The sequence below is a fragment of the Hyaena hyaena genome, unplaced genomic scaffold (genome assembly GCF_003009895.1).
Source record: "Hyaena hyaena isolate Hyena2069 unplaced genomic scaffold, ASM300989v1 scaffold_523, whole genome shotgun sequence".
Classification (NCBI taxonomy): domain Eukaryota; kingdom Metazoa; phylum Chordata; class Mammalia; order Carnivora; family Hyaenidae; genus Hyaena; species Hyaena hyaena.
In genome coordinates this window covers 155,396-175,401 of record NW_024081150.1, presented here as the reverse complement: position 1 = coordinate 175,401, position 20,006 = coordinate 155,396, and the positions used below count along the sequence as shown (strand labels likewise).

General features: G+C 39.8%; 1 protein-coding gene across 1 annotated transcript in view; it reads left to right on the top strand.

Moving 5' to 3' along the window:
• The first annotated feature begins 1,609 nt into the window (after positions 1-1,609).
• RAB27B (RAB27B, member RAS oncogene family) overlaps positions 1,610-20,006 on the top strand; it is a 52,612-nt gene continuing 34,215 nt past the window's right edge. Inside the window, exon 1 of the mRNA XM_039255260.1 lies at positions 1,610-1,651. The gene's annotated coding sequence lies outside the window, so the exon portion shown is untranslated. The remainder of the gene's footprint in view (positions 1,652-20,006) is intronic.

Below are 20,006 nucleotides of genomic sequence, written 5' to 3'. Positions count from 1 at the left end.
AGTTTATTTATTTTGATAGAGAGTGTGTGTGTGTGTGTGTGCACACATGTGCACAGGAGGGGGAGAGAGAGAGAGGAAGAGAGAGAATCTCAAGCAGGCTCTGAGCTATCAGTGTAGAGCCCAATATGGGGCTCAATCCTACCAACTGAACTCTGAGACCATGACCTGAGCTGAAATCAAGTCTGCCTCTGGGGCGCCTGGGTAGCTCAGATGGTTAAGTGTCTGACTCTTGATTTCGGCTCAGGTTGTGATTTCACAGTTCCCTGAGTTTGTACCTGGCATTGGGTTCTGCACTGACAGTGTGGAGCCTGCTTGGGATTCTCTCTCTCTCCCTCCCTCCCTCCCTCTCTCTCTTTCTCTCCTCCTCCGTCTCTCCCCTGCTCGTGCTCTCTCTGAAAATAAATAAGTAAACATGAAAAAAAAAAAAAAGAGTCTGGACTGAGCCACCGACCTGCTCCTCCCATCGTTTTCTTCTTCCACTATTTTCCTACCATTTATTTTCTTGCATTTGGTTTGGGTTTGGGGCGCTGGCCTCACCTCCACCCACGGCACTTCTCAGGCAGATGCGCCCTTAGCTGGTAATGGCTGTGCCTCCCACACTATCCCTTGAAGCGCAAGGTCAGAACTGGGTCAGACAATTCAAATTTAAGTAGCATCTCATTGTTGACAACAATGGTTTGAAACTTTGAAATTTTCTTCACAGAGGACTAATTAAGCTGCTGTTAATGCATACAATGTTAGTTTCTCCCTCTTACCATCAGTGCTAAACTAGGGATGTCAGAGTCTGTCTAAAATGCAACTCAAGAGAGCCAGCCAGGAACTTCCCTATGGACAGAAGGAGCTGGAAGTGTCTACAGCAAGGTCTGCCACATAGTAGGTTCTCAATAAATATTTGTCCAGTGAATGTGTATGCTCTTGATTTCGTTTGACCTCACAGACGTGACCTCAGTAACTTACCACCCTACTGATCTGTGAAGTGACGTTAGGAGGTAAAAAATCAGGATGGTGTGTACTGATTAATGTATTCACATTAACAGGTTCTAACTTTTAAACACTAATTTCATTAAGTCCCCTTTAATTTCCCGCGGCCCTTCTGTGTTCTCCACCGGCAATCCCAGGCTCTCCCCGCAGCTAATGAGACCTCCCCTGGGAGGAGGAAATGCAATGCGTTGGAAGCAGTTCTCACAGTGCCCTGGGCTCTTTGAATAAGAGCAGAGAAAACACGGGGAAACAGAGGAATAAAAATGAGCTCGCGGCGAGGGCGTACAGCCTGGCAGCGTGGAGTTTCTCCAGAAGCCCAGGGCCTTTGAGTCACCCGCAAGATCTGCCCGAGTTGAGCTCCCTGCACATCCGCGTTAGGACAGGGAGACACGCCTTCTTCTCACACAGACCTTCCAGATCCCCGCGGCTCGGCAGCCCCGGGGGTGGTGCTAGCAGTCCAGCCACCCGCAGTGCCGACGGCCAGGGGCTGGGCACCGCTCCCGAGCCACAGGGTGGGCGCGACGAGCTGTCCCGATGAGTGGCGCCCTGTAGAGCCGATCCCGTGCGGCCGCGGGCGTGGAAAAGCCCGGAGTTCAAGGGCTCGGGAAGGGGAAGGAGGTCTCTGAAACCTGACACCCGGCCCTCTTCGCCGAGGAAACTTCGCAGGCTGGTGAGTTGGGCAAGCCGGGCTGTTCTTGCTGGAATGCGATCCCACCCAGTCCGGGTGTTCTCCGCGGCGGCCCGGGGAGAAGGAAGTGAGACGCGGATGGCGAGCGGCAGGCCGGCAGAGGGGCGCGCCGAGCCTGCCAGGGGGTGCGCCCTGCGCGAGCCGGGGTCCCGGGGACACTCGAGGGGGCGGACTCTGGGTGTTTCCGTCCCAACAGCTGGCTAGGATTGAACAAACAGCAACCCCCCCCCCAAAAAAAAAACCCAACCCAGATACAGCAATGCCATTTTCCTTTTATTTGTATCTCAAAACCAGCCAACATAATCATAATCCTGATCATCATAATCATATGTTTAGAGTTTCATTGAAGGGGAGGTTTGTCATTTAGTGAGGCCAGCCAGGTAAGTGATAGGACATTTCTCTGCACTTCCTCAGGTACCGCATGGTAATCAAAAGCAATTTCTGTCTTCCAGGTTTTTGCTCACTTATTTCCAAATTCTGATCCAGGCGCGGCAGCTACTAGGGCGCGTGCGTGTGTGCTTGTTCAAGTGGTCACAGGACCTTAGCTTCCAAGCTTCCCACCCAACACAACGTTATTTAATTATTTGAAAGCTGTAGGAGCAGATGACTAGCGAAAGCTAGAGGCTGCATTCCTAGGAAAAAGCTGTGTTTGGTTAAAGTCACCACACCTGTAAGATGTTTACTGGCTTTTTATTTCAAGAGCTAAAATTAAGAGTATAAGGTTCCAGTTGATTTAAATGGTACATTAGTAAACTAAGCCCACATGAGTAAATGTCGTTCCAAGGTCATTACCAACAGAATGGTTATTTAAGATAACAGTAGCTATGAATTTTTATTTCTATTTTTTAAAATGTGTGCTATTCCTCTTTTTAAATGTTTATTTATTTTTGAGAGACAGAGAGAGAGAGAGCACACAAGCAGGGAAGAGGCAGACAGAGAGGGAGACACAGAATCTGAAGGTTCCAGGGGGGATGCGGGGCTTGAACTCACAGACAAGGAGATCATGACCTGAGCCGAAGTCAGTCGCTCAACTGACTGAGCCACCCAGGCGCCCTTACTATTTTTAATATTTAGTTACAATCACGCAAACTCAGTGATATTGTAAATAAGTAAATAAATAAATATATATATTTGTGTGTATGGTTGTATAGTTCTGAATTTGAGAAGTTAACAGAAGAGATGGGCTTCGGCATTATAGCCTGTTGAATTCTGAAGTTATTATAAAGTCTACATTGTAATATGAAGTGAGAGTCACGCTTGCCTTGTGCCTTTCCGCCTAAATAGTTATTTTTCATAGATGGCATCAGGCCTTCTTTAAGGCAAGAGGGGATTCTTACGGACGACCAAAAAAGAGTAATCCTGACAGATACCTTAATATTAATAAGGCTTTTCTGCTTAAGAACTGACTATGGCCTCCCATAAAATGTTACCGTCAGTGCTTTTGAAAGGAAAACAAAACATTTCAGATGAAACTGGATGAGCCTGTTCTTACAGTTGCCAAGAAGGGATAAAGGGAATCTGTCAAATGTAAGCCAATGACAAGTCTCACAGGCTATTTCTAGAATGGGCATATTTGACCTGATAGGGAAGGTAACCCTCCTAAGTTGGTCTTCTCACCTTCTTGGCACACTGGCTTCATTCTAACATGATCGGTTGGTTTCTGAATTGCTTTTCATTTATTTAACTGTTTTTCTGGAAAAGTGGAATTTTTCCCAAACCACAGGTGGTTTAGAACAGAAATCTGCTCTTTTCCCACCCTTCTCACTCTGGAAAGCTTCATGTTAGGTATTTGGTCTTTCAAGTTGGTAGCACAGCATGAAACATAGACCAACTATTCACATAAAGCTCCGCTCACAATTAATCCAGTTTCTTGAGTTGATTCATCAGGGTAGGTTAACCAGTTGTCTAGCTGTTAAGCAAGATAATTGTGATGTTGAGATGAAGGAAAACAATTACAGTAGAAATAGGACAAACCAGGTGTTGCCCATGAAGAGTATGTCACTTCTAGAGTTGGTGGCTAAAGAAGAATGATTTTTAAAAAAACTTTTAATGTTTATTTTTGAGAGAGAGAGAGAGAGAGAGACAGAGGGATGGGGTGGCTCCAGGCTCCAAGCTGTCAGCACAGAGCCCTATGTGGGGCTCCAACCCAAAAACTGTGAGATCATGACCTGAGCTGAAGTTGGATGCTTAGCCAGCTGAGCCACCCAGATGCCCCTAAAGGAGAATGATTTTGTACTCATTATTAGGTGTACCTAGAGATGAAGTTCATTACATAGTAGTAGGGAATAGCAACATCACTAAGCATAATAAAAGCCTATTGTAAAACTCATAAGTGGAGTTGAGGGTATTACTTAGTTTCACACAATCCTTATTCATATTCTCCAAATATTAGCCTTCTCTCATAGGCCCGTGTTGAATGGAGGAAACTTGTCTAGATTACCAATAATGAGAGTAACACACAATCAAACAAATCTTTCATTAGTTGTCTTTTTTAACTAAACAACTGTTTGGTGTCTTAAGAAAAAGGATTAAAGTTTCTTATTCATTTATGCAACAGATATTTCTTACTGTCAGGCAGTGGTCTGGGCTCTGTGTGGACAGAGTTGGACAAAACAGACAAAAAAAAAAAAAAAAAAAAGCCTCTGGCCCGAAAAAGCTTGCCTTTTATTGGGGAAATAGAGAGTAAACAAGATACATAACTATAATATAAGCTATAATATGTTATGTTGAGTAATATACTGAATCTATAATCTATTAGAGATAAGTGCTGGGAGAGAATATATACAGCAGAGGAGGCATGCAGAAAGTGTCAGTGGCATGGCCCAGCACGTGTTGAAATTTTAGACCAGATGCCCAGTAAGCTGATGGAGGGGCTAAGTGGAAGGCCGCTAAGTGGAGGGGCTGAGTGGAAGGCACTCCAAGGTGAGGCTGGAGAGACCACTTGGGAAGTCATTACAGGGACTGGATAAAACCAAAGAAGACCAGAGAATGTGCCACTCTAAGAATTATTTGTTGCAGAGATGGCCTATACTGGGAAGTTGAGCTTATTTCTTATCCCTTATAGCTTATTCTTTATCTAATCCCTTTTTCTAATTTATTTATTAGACAGCCTTACCGAGAGGAAGATCTTTGAATGTTGGCCTGAAGGAAGTCAGTGGGTAAGCCATGCGGTTGTGAGGAGGAAGAGTTTTCCAGACAGAAAGGATAACTAGCAGGGGTTTGTCTGGTATCTTTCAGGAACCAAAGAAGCCTGCACACCTGGAGGAGGGGGTGAGGGTAGCAAGAAGTGGGGGAGCGGGATCATGAGGCCAGGTCACAGAGGGCTTTGAAAGTCCTAAGGCACATTGTTGACTTTCGATTTGTGATCTGAATGAAGTGAGAAGATTCTATGATTTAGATATTGTCTATTTAAAATTCACTCAACAGATACTGAGCGTATTCTGAGCCTTGGTATTTTTCTAAGCCAGTGGATAATAGAGGTTAATATCATGGAAATTACATTCTTGTTTGAAAGATAGACACCCAAGTCAATATACAAATTAGCTATTACACAAGTTTCTGTACTATTTAAAAATTTTTTTAATGTAAAATACTGAGAGTGACCTGGAGGGGTAGGAGAGTGCTGTATGATTCAAAGGAAGAGGACGCCATCTTTCTGAAGGATCCCCCTGGCCTCCCTGAAGAGAAGATCCTGTAGGGTGAGCAGAGGAGAAGAGAGACGAGCTAGGAGGCTATTTCGGCAGATGACAGTGGCATAGAGCAGAGTTGGAACAGTGGGCCTGGAGAGAAATAGATTCAGGAACCGTTGGAAGGCAGAGCTGGCGGGCCTTGCTGACAAATTGGATAAAGGGTGGGATGAAGAAAAGGAAGAACCGAAATGATCACCAGACACTGGATAGATGGTGAGCTGTCTCCTAAGACGGATAACACTAAGTGAAATGACAAAACTGGAAGAGATGCAGAACTCCTTTTCAGCCTTTTGGGGTATATTTGAGGTGTCCTTGTGGAAATGTCACATTGGGCTTTTGGATATCGAATTTGGAGCACTTGGAGGCAGTCGTAGTTGAACATAGACATTTGGCAGTAAAGAGTTTTGGCCGCTGGTTAGAGCCCTGCTCTTGAGCATATCACCTAAGGACTGTGCTCTGGCTCATTCTAACATTGAGGGATCTTGCATAGAAGAAGCCAGTAAAAACCAAACCAAACAAACAAACAAACAAAAAACAAACAAAAATAACCTCCCTCCTTCCCTAGAAAAGAGTATCATCATGGAACCCAAGCCAGGAAGTGTTTCCCAAAAAAAGGGGAATGGTCACTTGTGTCAGATGTTGCAAAGATGCAGAGTGGGATGAGGCCCAGGAAGTGATAATTGCCTGTGGCAGCTTGGAATCATTGGTAACTTTGACAGAAGACAGAGTCCTTAAAAATAAGGAATTCTATAAACTAACTTTAACAAATGCTGGAAAGAGCATTTCACTTAATCCCTAAAGAGAGACCACTAGAAAAATGTATGAGTCTCCAGAAAAATCAATTTTAAAAACTGGCTTGTAGAACAGATGAACAAAGGAACACATAATGAGAAATACGCACAAAGGTGTTGCATGAGCTGTAAACAATAGTAAGAGAAGAGTAAAACCCAGAGTGGGCTGAAGCCTGAGAAAATGCTGAGAGCCAAAGATTCTTCTAGCATTGTTCAGAGCAAAGCAGTGAATAAGGAAGTTAGTGGATGTGAGTGAAAGTAGAATTACTCAGTTTCTATTGTGCTTCCCTTTTCTTTCTACATACAAGAAAATAGTGTTCCAAAATGGGAAGGAATTTATGCCACTAAAAGAAAGTAAAAGTCAAAGGTTGATGGGAGAGAAAGTTGCTGGGATTGGTCAGGAAGACTTGTCTGAAGAAACTATGTTTCAGTTGAGACTGAAAGATGTCTGGATGCCAGTCAGATGGACAGTTAGGAGAGAAAAATCCAGATAGAGCAAAAAGCACCTGCTGAGTTCTTGACGTGGCAAAGAGCTTGATGCATTCAGTAAGCTGATGGAGGGGCTAAGTGGAAGGCCACTAAGTGGAGGGTCTAAGTGGAAGGCACTCCAAGGTGAGGCTGGGGAGACCACTTGGGAAGTCATTACAGGGACTGGATAAAACCAAAGAAGACCAGAGAATGTGCCACTCTAAGAATTATTTGTTGCAGAGATGGCCTATACTGGGAAGTTGAGCCAAATGACATTTCTTATCCCTTATAGCTTATTCTTTATCTAATCCCTTTTTCTAATTTATTTATTATTTTGAGAGGGGTGCCCTACGCAGGGCTCAAACCCATGAACTGTGATATCATGACCTGAGGTGAAGCCAAGAGTCGGGTGCTTTACCGACTGAGCCACCCAGGCACTGCATATCTAATAACTTTTTTCTGGGGATAAGAGCATCCCTAGATAAAAGTGAGGGTGGAGATGAGGAATGGAGGCTAAGGACTGGTGTGTTGTCCTCTGATGGGGAAAGCTATACCAGCCCCTGGACTTGGTCTCCTCCAAAGACTTGGAGAAGGCCTGGTGCCCATCTGTTTCCTGTGCAAACTGGGAGGAAGTCTTTGAATCCTGTGTTGTGGTTTCTTCTGTAAAACAACCGTATGATAATAACTGAGTTGGTGCAAAGATGAGTTTCCTAGAATCATAATGTTCTCCTTTCTAATTCCCAGCAGTGTTTCTAATCAAGTGTGGTTTTCATGGTTCTGACTCCTTATGGTTTTTCACTCTTTCAAAGTACACTGTGACGTTTAAAATAAATGCATGCGTGGGGCCCAGAAAACCAGAAACTAGTTTCCTATCAGTTCTTGGAAAGTGTTGAATTAGGCTGATTTTAGTGAATAAAACCTTGAAGTCTTCTGTAATCGGTCAAAACTTGTATCAACATTTAAGAATGTTGATTCTTAAAATCAATATAGTAAATATCCACACACAAGGATAGTCTTGGCAGCTTGAGAACAGAGAACTAATTCAAAAGAGAAGAGAAACAATTTGAATTCATAAATGTTGACTATATACTTGAAGAAAGAAGCCATGTTTGTGTCCTGGTATTTTATAACCAGCAGAAGCACTTTTATTTGCCTTATTTTTCAGGAACTATGTTTTTTAAAAGTGCAGAAATTGGAATAGGAAGATTAAAGAGATAGTTCAGAACTCCTTTCTAGTTCATTGTTTTTATTTTTTTTTTTATTATTATTTAGAGTAAACACATTAGTGCATGATAACTTGATCCAGAAGATGGAAATAAGAACACAAAGAATTATTGACATTCTCTGGAGAGCACATGGATGGCATAAACTTTGGAGAAAATATCATTAGTTAAGTCAAAGTTGACAGTAGTATTTGTTTCAATAAAAGATTCCACTCACCATATTAAAACTGATAATAGCAATTTAATCTTTGGCATAATTTTTATATATCTGAATTTTTTTATTGAAAAAAGTCACAAAGTACCTTTTATCTGTCAGCAACATATTTGGTATTTTGGTTGTAGACAATGAATAAGATAAATCCTATTCTTAAACATTTACATTTTTTATTTTTTTAATGTTTTATTTCTGAGAGAGAGAGAGACAGTGTGAGCAGGGGAGGGTCAGAGAGAGAGGGAGACACAGAATCTGAAGCAGGCTCCAGGCTCTGAGCTAGCTGTCAGCACAGAGCCCGACGCAGGGCTTGAACCCAAAACTGTGAGATCATGAGCTGAGCCAAAGTAGGAAGCTTCACCGATTGAGCCACCCGCGTGCCCCAATAATTCCTATTCTTGAAGAACTAGGAATCTGGTATGTTAGAAAGATTCATGAACAGACAAGTTTAGTGTAACCACGCAAGGTTTAAGCTAGTGGTTTCAATGCAATATTGTGATAATAAATAGCAAGATACATTTAAGAGGGTTAAAACTGTAGAGAGATCAGTTAGAAGTGGGAAATAAAGTCTGAAGTTAGCTCAGTAATTGTAAGGTTGGAGAAGAGAAGTCAGATTAGAGAATTAACAAGAGTGGCATTGACCAGACATTGGGAGAAAAGAGGCATTTTTATAAAGTCTCAATTGCTGGTTTTGAGGTAATAGATGAATGGTGGTCCCCCAAACTGAAATTTAGTATAAAAAAGATGAACCAAGTTGAGGGATAAAGACATACTATATTTGGGGTACCTATGGTCATTCAATGTGATATGTTCAGGGAAATGGCTTCCAGAATCTGAACCTCCTAGGAGAGGGCAGGCTGCTGATACGTGGCTGGAAAATGTTGCTAATCCTCAGGACCAGGTACTATCCCTCAGGGAGAAGTAGTAGCTATAACATAGGACTCATGATTTTCTTTTTCCATAAACACTGATCGGCTTTGGCTAATAAAGACCTTTATGTTCCGAAAAGACTTAAGGGAAATGTAAGGTCACATCTAATTATATATATTTATCATCATTATTTTTATCATTATTGTTAAACTGGAAGACTATATTAAATTTGCCTTTAGCTCTTAGTTCATGAATAAGACATCATTTATTCCTTTTGGGGGGGGGGCAATTGCTTCAAGTAACACTTCCTTTTTCTATAATTCCGTTTTGTATTCTCTCCCAGCCCCACCTTGTGAAAAATGACTCGAATCTCAGGAATGTGTTTTCCTACCAGAGAATGGAAAACTTAACAGATCCCTTAAGGGATTGAATCTAATGATTTGGGCTCTTTAGTATCATGTTGTAATAACCGATAGCCAGCCAATATCAATTTTAAAACAAATTCTCTCCCATTTTCTTCATTTTCGTCAGTAGCTTTCTTTTAGCTCTGCAGTGACTGCATTTGTGACACTTTTTATCTCAAGATCTACCTACCAAAACGTAAATATATCTTGATGTTCTAAAAGATTTAAGGAACAATTCTCTAGTTATGATTACTTTTGCAATTTCCAACAATATGTAAAATATTGTCAAATGTAATGTATGTCAAGTGATTGACCAAGTTTTATGGAGAATTATTCTTTCTCTCCTCCCTCCCCTTTCCCAACCATCTCCATCCCCATGATAATACACTTTCCAGTTCACTGTTTGAAAAAGTCTGGGAATATTTTATTACATTTAAATAGGTTCTTTGTGGGGTGCCTGGATGGCTCAGTCAGTTAAGTGTCTGACTTTGGCTCAGGTCATGATCTCACGGTTCGTGAGTTCAAGCCCTGTATTGGGCTCTGTGCTGACAGCTCAGAGCCTGGAGCCTGCTTCAGATTCTCTGTCTCCTTCTCTCTCTGCCCCTCCCCCACTGGTGCTCTGTCTCTCTCTGTCTCAAAAAAATAAACATTAAGAAAGAAAGAAGGAAGGAAGGAAGGAAGGAAGGAAGGAAAGAAAGAGAAAGAAAGAAAGAAAGAAAGAAAGAAAGAAAGAAAGAAAGAAAGAAAGAAAAAGAAAGAAAGAATAAAAAGATTCTTTGTGCTACCGTATGACTGCCTCTCACTCTCCATTTCGAGTATTTCTGATTATTAAATAATTCGAGTGAGAGCACTCTGCACGCCCATTTGTCCCAGTTGAGGTGTTCTCTCTGTACCTTGTGGATTTCAGGTGCGTAAAGCATTCTTTGTTGTAGATACATCATTTCCGACACCCAATTCTGGACCAATGGGTTTTTCGTAAAAGATATAAATCATGATGGATAATGGTTTGCAGATCACTATCGATTAAGGCTCTTTGATATCCTTGTCAAGGGTGAAAATTTGCATTGATAATGAGCCCTTGATTAAAGACTGACAACAACCACCATCATTTTCAGTTTGAAATGGTAATCCATTTGAGGAATGCATTCATTGAATGCATCAGTTTTCGAATCTAGGTCACTGTGTAAGAACATCAAAAGCTTCATCATTTTCATTTTAATGGGCACAGTTTTGCAAATTCTACTTTTTCTTACCACTGCTTTCTGTTTGGGATAATTGTTTTACATATGTCCTGTTAGGATTTCAGGCATTCAGACAGTATAGATGCCAAGATATGAAAAAGACAAAAGAAGGTTAAAGTAAACAGACACGTCTCCCATCCTAACCCTAATCTTTTTGAGCCTGGTTCCCTCTAACACAATTGCCAAAATTAGCCCAAGGAATGAACGATTTAGAGGCAAAATTCAGTGATGTGGGTGACAGTGAGGTCTCCACACCACAAGGTGCCAAGGAAAAGGGTATATAAAGGCAGATGCGAAATTTTTTTTTTTTTTTTTTTTATCTATTTAGGGTTTTTCTCCCAGCATGATGTACTCTCCAGGGCTTCCAGATACTGAGAACGTGTTTCAAATCCAGCACTAATGAAGAAAAGTCTAAGGAGTAGACTGGATCTTGAATAATACCTTTTTATAATTTTAATTTTATTTTTATTCAAATATTTTTAATATACAGTGTTCTATTAGTTTCAGGTGTATAATATAATGATCCAACAATTCTATACATTTCTCAGAGCTCATCAAGATAAGTGAATGGATATGCATCTATGATGAACACTGGGTTGCTTCCATATCTTTTTGGGTTTTTTTAAGCAGAAAATATCACTTTATTCCCATTACTTTAAAATTACCCTGTTTAACAGAATCTGAAATGAATTGAGGCTAGAATTAAAGAGGAGAGTAAATATTTTTATCATAATCATTCCAGTGTTGAGTTTCCAGAAGTACATTTACACTATAGCAAGGTGTCTAAAGTAAATCCATAACATTCTATTCTTAAGAAGAGTTAATATATTATTAAGAATATTTAAGAATAATTAAGAATTATTTAGAATCCATAGCATCCTATTCTTAAGAATAGTTGCTTTAGTCCTGAAGCTTTATTAGCAAAGAAATGAAAGATTCTTTTTTGCAGACATTTTAGAAAAATGATATATCCTCAGCTTCTCCTATATAATTGGAAATAAGGAAGCTTTTTATAAAGCCAGGTATTCCCTATGGCCCCTAAACTCCTATCTGGACAAAAGATTTTATTACATAGTGTATTTTGTCATAGAGGTAAAATTGTCTGCTTGAGTCTTTTTTTCTTTGACACTCCTTGAAAGTGGAGCAAAGAACTTTCATTTTAGTACAAGTCAAGGAAAAACTGTTCCTTGTAAGAACTTTATTTCAGAGTCCATTTTTCTCTGTTTTGATAGTTTGTTACTTCCAAGATGGAAAATTAATGGCTTGTTGACCCGTCTTTCTGATGAATGAATTTCTGTTAATGTAGGTATTACTGAAAACGGGTAATGAATTACTCTTCCCAGTGAGCGTATTTACTTTATGTAGCAAAAATCCAAAGGCAAACATAATGTCAGAAGTTGCAGGCTTAAGAATAGAATTGTAGAGGAACAATTTGGGGCAAAAAAGAACTTTATAAATAAAGGCTAATGTGGGCCAAGTTAACCTCCAAAAAATTCTGGAGCAGCTACCACATAGACATTTTTAAATGTTTATTTATTTTTTGAGAGAGAGAGAGAGAGAGAGAGAGAGAGAATCTGAAGCAGGCTCCAGGCTCTGAGCTGTCAGCACAGAGCCTGATGTGGGGCTCGAACTCACAAACCGTGAGATCATGACCTGAGCTGAAGTTGGACACTTACCTGACTGAACCACCCAGGGACCTCTAAAATCTTCCATTATTAAGGCAGACCCTGGGCTAGATAAGTGTTCAAATTGGCAGTTCTGAAAATACAGTCATGTCCTCTTGTAGAAACGGTCATTGCTATTCTTCTATAGTCTTCTCAGTCAATCTTCAGGAAGGGAAATGACACTTAGTGTGAGGCTTGCTCACCATTACTGTCCACAACACTTGACTGTGTATTCTTTAAAGAATGTGTTTAAGTTTATTTATTTATTTTTGAGAGAAAGAGAGAGCACAAACAGGGGAGGGCAGAGAGAAGGAGAATCAGAATCCCAAGCAGGCTCTGCACCATCATCGCAGAGCCTGATGCAGGGCTCGAACTCACTAACTGTCAGATCATGACCTGAGCAGAGATCATGACCTGAGCCAAGAGAGTTGGATGCTTCACTGACTGCACTACCCAGGCACCCTGACTGTGTATTCTTGACAGTAAGTTCTCAGTTTCCTGGCTCGTGGGTAAAATTACAAATATATGTAAGTAGACTCAGGTGGTAAGCTGGTAGACCTTGTAGTTTGTCTGCAGACTAAAGTAATTGTAATCAATTAACCTGCCACAGCATTTTTCCATCAGGAATGGTAGCATTTTATGAGCCAAACTTAGCCAGCTGCTAGAATAAGAGTTAGGCTTATAAACGGCTGTACAATCTCCAAACAGGTCCGAGCCCACAACTACGAACTAAGTGGCCAACCTTTTAGATACATAATACCAAAGATCTCTTGGTTGATTGCACCTTGGTAATTTTAGAGTAATCGTTAAAACCATTACTGCCCTCTGAGTTGTTATCTACAGAAATAGATGGCAGTACTCTTCAGTCCAATTTCTAACCTGTCAGTCTAGAAAAACAGACTTATTACATAAAATAAAATGGTTCAGAATTGAGGATTTAAACAATTCACAGGAATCACAAAGATAACAGTTTGACTTTCCTTAGAGATAAAAATATACTTCATTGATTATAAACCAAAGAAGAGTCCCTTATTTATCACATTAACACATTTGGAAGTGTCATCAAAGCAACAAGGTAGGTCAAGTGTCTGATAGCAAAAGGAGGCTATGTAAGAAATAGCCCTAAAGTAAACTAATTAGTCCACCATGGGAAAATTTGGACCTGGCTTTCTATCCATACTTGGCTTATCTCCAGATAATAATTTCAAGTCTGTGAAATTTAGAAAACTGACATGGAAATGGTTGACCCACTTGTTTGTAAAAAACGGTTATGCAAGCAGTCTTCTATTTGTTTCACCATAAGAAAAACCTAGGTCAGATAACTACAGGAATGTTTGGAAGGATTTTATGGGATTTTTTTTTTTTTTCAGAACTACTAGAACACTTCATCAAATGCACTGAATTCATTTCCAGTCTCTTCTCAATGACAGGAGATTTTGAACCATTTTTCAGAAAAAGAGGTCTATAAAACTTTATGTTTGAATGGAAATTTAAATAGATATTTTCAGCTAATTTTTAGGCATAATGTGATTTATCAGGACAATCCAAAGTTCATCAGAGCTTAGATAATAATATCAAGAAAGACAAAGAAAATAACCATTGGGAACATAGAAATAGGATAGGTAGATATCCTTTGCCTATGGTATGGGTCCAAGCAGAAATCAAACTGTTGATTACAATATAGTTTAAGATATTCATTGCTGTTAGGTTTTATCTTTTACTTCTAAGAAAAAAATGCCTATTTAAAATATATTCTTAGTTTGGGGGGAGTGGGGGTTACTGCAACAATTTTACCTTAGATTTGCTAGTTTCAGGCAAAAATATTTGTTGTGAGTATCTTCAATTCATGCCATTGTATTATATTTTAATGAACAGAGACTGTAAACCTCTATAAAGTCAATCACTGTCCCTCAGATTTCCTTACACCATTTGTCCCTGGGGACTGTGTCAGCAAGTACCATAACCTGCCTAGAATTTGTGCTACAAGTTTCTCTGATGATTGAGGTTCAGAAAGGCACTAAAATAAAGTAGCACCGTGTACAGTGTTTAAATATTTTCTATTTTAATCTTCCTACTTAGTATTTAATATATCTATTTACTATATTTAAATATTTTATATTTAATATTTATTAAAGCTTTGTGATAATAGTATACTATCATTTTAGATTTTTAAATAAAGTCTGTTTTAGTAGTGCTGAATAACCTTATTCAAAAAAAATTTATTAAGTTTACCTATTTATTTTTGAGAAAGAGAGAGAGAGAGAGAGCAAGCAGGGGAGAGGCAAGGAGAGGGGATATCAAGCAGGCTCCACACTGTCAGTGCAGAGCCTGACATGGGGTTTGAACTCAACAAACCGTAAGATCATGACCTGGGCCAAAATCAAGAGTAGGATGTTTAACTGACTGAGCCACCCAGGTGCCCCTAACCTACCTTATATTAAGAAAGTGCTTCCGATAGGAGAACTTTCATATGAAGTAGTTTTAAAAATAGCAGCAGGGATGTATTCACACTCATCTCTCCTGTGTCCTCTCCTGGTTCCCCAGGGACTAGGTGTAATGCTGACGACATTGAACAACCAAAATAGCTGGTGACCAGTAAGAATAGTAGGAACATGTAAGTTACATGGGTGTGTGCCTGCTGCTATCAGCTGGCCCAGGGCACTAATGTTAAACTACTGTGCAATAAAGCAGAACAAACTGGCTTATTTGGAAATCAGACACATCCTAACCTTCAGCTCCCTGTACTTGATTCCAATGCGTTGAAATATCGTATGGTAACGATGTTTCTATTATTTCTGTTCTTCTGAAATGTAAATGATGAAGCCTCCCTTGAAATATTTCTTCAAATTCTATAAACTTTGACCAAACTGGGGCTGTACATTTTTCTTCCTGTTCAGATAATCAAGACTAAAATAATTTTCAAAACTGTGCATATTGGAGCAACCATCCCTCATATGCTGGAATCTGTATGTAAATTGCCCATCCAAATAGGTTTAGGACCGCAGTCTAAATGAAGAACAGGAAGTGCAAGTGCCACAGTGGGAGATGGCTTCAGTGTCATAATCACCAGGGTGGGGTCTGAAATAACAAGGGTGTGACTTCAAGAACCATGCCAAGTTCATGAATAAAACACAGGTACAAATATAGGTTTAAGATATATGAATATCTTGCATGAGAAAAAATCTTACAGAAAATGACATTGAAGTACTCAGAAGCCGTGACAGATAGCTGCAGCTGAAATATATACAGAGCTAGCTGGTGTGAATATTCCCAGTAATTTTCATTGAATGAAAGATGCAAGAGGGTTTATTAGTGTTGGTGGTAAGCCAAGTAGAGATAGAAAACCAGACTGAATTTTCACTTCATGAGCTAATTAGTCTTCATTTAGACCTACTTCTAACTTTTAGTCTTCATTTAGACCTACTTCTAACATAGTTGATCCCTGGAGGACCTACTGTGTGCAGCATCCTAATTGAGCAGGTGGATGTGCTTTATTACACAAAAAATTATCCTACATGCACCCTCCTACTCTGTTGGTGGGAATGTAAACTGGTACAACCCCTCTGGAAAACAGTGTGGAGGTTCCTCAAAAAACTAACACTAGAACTCCCCTGTGACTCAGCAGTAGCACTGCTAGGAATATAGCCAAGGGATACAGAAGTGCTGATGCATAGGGGCACATGTACCCCAATGCCCATAGCAGCACTCTCAACAGTAGCCAAAACATGGAAAGAGCCTAAGTGTCCACCAACTGACTGAATGGATCAAGAAGATGTGGTTTATCTATACCATGGAATACTACATGGCAATGAGAAAGAATGAAATCTGGCCATTTGTCACAACATGGATGGAACTAGAAGGTGTTATGCTGAGTGAAATAAGTCAGGCAGAGAAGGACAGATACCATATGTTTGCACATGTAGGTGGACTAGGAGGAAGCTAATGGAGGACCATGAGGGAGAAGAAGGGGAAAAATAGTTGGGGAGAAGGAGCGAGGCAAACCATGAGAGACTCTTGAATGCCGAGAACAAATTGAGGGCTGATGGGGGTGAGGGAGAGGGGAAGATGGGTGATGGGCACGGGGGAGAGCACATGTTGGGATGAGCACAGGGTGTTATATGGAAACCAACTTGACAATCAACTATTTAAAAAAAAAATTATCCTACAAATTATTTACAAAATTCACATGGATCTTTCCCAACCTGCCTTTCTACCAGTTTTTGCCTAGTGTGTGCCTTTATATTGGTGTCACTGGGGGAGATTGGAGTGGTTGTTCTAAGTTCAATATCATTTTTCATCATCAGCGAGAAAGAGGGGTCTCCCTCTGAGAACCAGGTATTACCACTTTTACTTACAATTTGGCCCAAATCAGCACATTATGTATTAGGCCTCTTTTCCCTCAGATGTATTAGCATTACAATACTTGGTCATATAGCGTGACACATTTTTCTGGGTTTAGGGTAGGAATCTATTGGGGAAGAAAAAAAGTCCCCATGACTTTCCCTAGTTAAGCAATAATGGGTATAATAAAAGGGTCACTGAGATAGGAAAAAAAGTATGGTTGGTGCTAACTGGCCAAACTATAACAGTGTTAGTTTGGGGAAATCATATAACCCAGCTTCATAATTTGCCACTTGTCTATTTGTGCCTTTGTCCACTGGCTAAAATTTATTGGTAACTCCAAAATGTCAAGACCCCCAGTGTTTCTGTAGGCGTTCACAAGTGTGCAGAGACAGGGGGAAAGTTTTGAATCTTCTGTTGTGCTTGCTCCCAGCTGAGGTCAAACAAGTGGACACTCTCTTGTTTCAGTTTCCTATCTTTCAGTGTCTCATACTGTAAACAAGTGTCCTTTTCTCGGTTTATTTGGTGCCATATTTTCCCCATTTTTGTGCTTTTAGGTAATAGCTTTTCTGTTTAAAATATGCCCCAAGCATATTACCGAAGTGATCCGTGTTCTTAAGTGCAGGGAGGCTGTAAAGTGCCTTATGAAGAAAATATGTGCAGCCGAGAAGCTTCATTCAGGCATGAGTTTATAGTGCTATTGGCCATGAGTTCAATGTTTATGAATCAACCGTAATGTTAAATCAGATGTCCTTAAGGGAAATACACATAAAATGAGGTTTAAATTGATCAGTTGATGAAATATTGGGACCAGAGGCTCCCAGGAAGTGTATCGTGTATTTCCTCTAGGAAAAATGGTTCAGTATTTGCTAAGTCCATATTTGCGGTGGCTTTATAGAATAAAACTACCATGAATAATGAGAATCAACTGTGTTTACTTCCTCCCACAGAAGGATTTGCAATAGCTTAGTGGTAAAAATGCAGTAGCTAAAGGAACAAGAAAAGACAAGCAAGAGCAGAGTTATGTAGTTCACAAGTAGAGAGAGGTAACCAGGGCACCTGTCATCATTTAAACATTAAAGAAAAAATGAAATTCTGATCCTCCAGGCAACAGAAACAAACACAAATAACAAGTACCATAGCTTTTCTTATCAGATTAAAGAAAGTATATCAGTTTATTGAGAGGGACACATGTCTTTTTCTATCATTATGTTCTAATAGTAACATTATTGCACAAAGCCCATTATGGATAATGTTTTTAATTGTAGTTTTATAAATAATGTAGAAATGGACTTTATATGATTGCTATTATATTGACAATAAAGAAGTCTGAGATGCTAATCCTATCCCATTAACTGAAGGATTTCTCTGGGGATCTAAAGTTCTGTATGTTACTGGGATGTGGTACTATCGCACATGTTATGCTGACATTTACATTTTTAAAGAGCCTCAGGTGAAATTATTGTAATGGTGGAACTACCGAGTTTCCTGGTAAATTAGAGGAAGCGGTATGGTTGAGCAGACTATTGTTTCAGTTCTTCTAAAATCACTGTAGAAAGAGGATAGTGTGTATTTACCTGTGGATTAGAGAGTCAGCATGGGGCATCCCAGAAAAATGATCAAGGCTATGGCCTCCAACCCATACCAGACTACCCCAGTTAAGGACATGATGTTAATTAGAAATATCACATTGATTACGAGGTTAGGTATAGCTGAAACTGGCCTTCCAAGCCTCTCTCTTTTAAATATTGGTGCTCACTTTTACTTGTTAATTCATCTTACCACTGGTACTAAGAATTTTCTGATAAAATTTAGAGAGAGTAAAGAAATATTAAATTTCCTTAATTTAATATTTCAACTCATTATTTGAGTAAAGAAAAATTAAATTAAAACAGTTATTTATAAATAAATGTACACATATTCCTTCAGAGTCTAGGTAAGCACACATTTAGGTAAGAATAGGCTGTTGACAAGGAGAAAAAAAAACAAGAGCTTCAAAAAACTGAAATAAAACCTTTTTTTAACCATCAGAGTTTGTAAATGATATAAACAATTCAATTTCCCTACTTTTAAAATGAAGAAGAGTAAACAAAAATAACCTTGATTCAATTACATACAACAAATATAATTAAATGGAGATACAATTTGATTTATTGGAAATAACACGAGTTTTATGCAGATTAACTACTGGCAGTATCTTCCCAGAATGTAATGCATTCTGGAAAAGATGCACTGAATCAAATATGTATAAATCTAAAAAATAAATAAATTTCATGGTATGGGATGGAATTGAAGGGTTGAAGAGGTGGAGGGCTGTCTGTTTCCAGGGAACTAAAAGTAATATAAAATCTTCAATTACTCATGGTTATTTTTTTTTTAATATTTTTATTTCTAGGAGAGAGAGAGAGAGAGAGACAGCGTGAGCAGGGGAGGGTTAGAGAGAGAGGGAGACACAGACTCCGAAACAGGCTCCAGACTCTGAGCTGGCAGTCAGCACAGAGCCCGACGCGGGGCTCGAACCCACGAACCGCGAGATCATGACCTAAGCGAAAGTCGGACGCCCAACCGACTAAGCCACCCAGGCGCCCCCAATTACTCATAGTTACTTAGATAAAATCTTTGATGGTGTAGATCTAGCATTTTATACACATTCTTTAATTTCGTTCTTTCGAAGAAAGTGCTCTCATTGATGGGAAATAAAGAGGAAAATAAATAGAATATTAGATGATGACACAAATACTACTCTACCAAGATGGCAACCAACATTGACAAATGGAGCCATTGCCTGGCCAACAGCATTCTGGGCATGGTTTTAAATGGTCATTCCTGAGTTGATTTTTTTCTGAATTAAGAATCATAATACTGGGCACTCAGAAGAGTTGATGTAAAGTAGAAAGGATGAAGTTTGAACGTGGGGAAGTCAAGTGTTGCCTTAACCTCAGAGTAATGCTCCGGTTGCCCTGGGACTGGAGGGTACAGTTACCTGCCTTACACCAACTCCCGTCCCAACCTCTGACAGAAATCCTGGCAACTCTGTGGCTCACTTCTTAACAGGAGTATAGCTTTTGGTCAACTCTTGTAAAATTACTAATTTTAATTTTTTTAATGTTTTACTTATTTCTGAGAGAGAGAGAGAGCGCAGGGGAGGGTTAGAGAGCGAGAATCTGAAGTAGGCTCCCAGCTCTGAGCTAGCTATCAGCACAGAGCCTGATGGAGGGCTCGAACACACGAACTGTGAGATCATGACTTGAGCCGAAGTTGGACGCTTAACCAACTGAGCCACCCAGGCGCCCCAAAATTACTAATTTTTAAAGACTCGAAATATTAATTAGCCTTTGATCATCAATTCCAACAGATAAACCCTTTCCTCCCATTTCCTGCATGTTGCCATGTAAAGAAGGCAGATCCTGGGAATGTGTAAGATGTGACCAAGAT